Source organism: Halyomorpha halys, unplaced genomic scaffold (genome assembly GCF_000696795.3).
Source record: "Halyomorpha halys isolate HHAL.00 unplaced genomic scaffold, Hhal_1.1 Scaffold458.1, whole genome shotgun sequence".
NCBI classification, from domain to species: domain Eukaryota; kingdom Metazoa; phylum Arthropoda; class Insecta; order Hemiptera; family Pentatomidae; genus Halyomorpha; species Halyomorpha halys.
Genome location: NW_027113640.1, coordinates 2,993 through 3,993, shown reverse-complemented (window position 1 = coordinate 3,993; position 1,001 = coordinate 2,993).

Sequence of the window (1,001 nt, the reverse complement as noted above, 5' to 3'; positions counted from 1 at the left end):
TTTTTTGACCGCACCCGGACCATATTCCTTTCATCTTTACACACGGTCAATCAATAATCTTCCAATATATAATTTATACTAACTCAATAACCCATAATTGCCCCTCCAGGGATTAACACTTTATAAAATAAGGGAAAATATATGCATACTAATTAGCGGAAAGTTTCACAATTTTCAGCCCCCCTTTTCCACACTATTAATTTATTATAATCGTAAAATTTCACTAGGGACACCTGCAGTATAGCACGAGCAGATGCCGATGTAAACAGTGACATTATTAATCACATATCGAATATGAGACGTTAAGTTCGCTCCAACCGTTCCAGGCTGAATGGAACGTGTAACAACCGTCAACGAGAAATCTTCTGTGCATTTTTGGAATGATGGTGAGCTACCAGAATTCCATCGGTTTTAAACTAATTGAAGTCAGGTCTAAATTCATCTAAATAAGCCAAAGGAAAAACTGTCAATCAACATCAAAAACATTGGTGTTGTTATCTTGTAATTTTGAGAATTTTTCAACAAGTAGTTAATTATTTTTAAAAAAATATTCATACTAACAAAAAAATATTACGAAAATTGTGGAATTTTAATATGCCTAAGATTTCCACTATTTTTACTTTTATATATCAATAAATGAAATATGGAATGAAAGTGTTGTGATTGTGAAAAATTTCTAATTCAAGTTTTCGAAAAAAAAGCACGGCTTTTGTGAATGCTTGTGTGTATGAACAACCCATTTCAAAAACGAAAAGTCCTGCGTAACTGAAATTAACTTTCTTTTTATTTTTTGAAAGAGTTTGTTGAAAAATCACAAATAAAATTTAAATTTCTAAACCTTATATATTGATAAATATTACAATCTGCCATTGTTGGGCAGTAGGTAATAGTGCAAACTAGTTACATTTATATTGCTATGTATTGACAATCCGGGGTATTATTAAGGTGTTTCGTCATCTGCCCCTATACCTGGTCAGGGTATCCTTCTGGGAAGCTTTTAG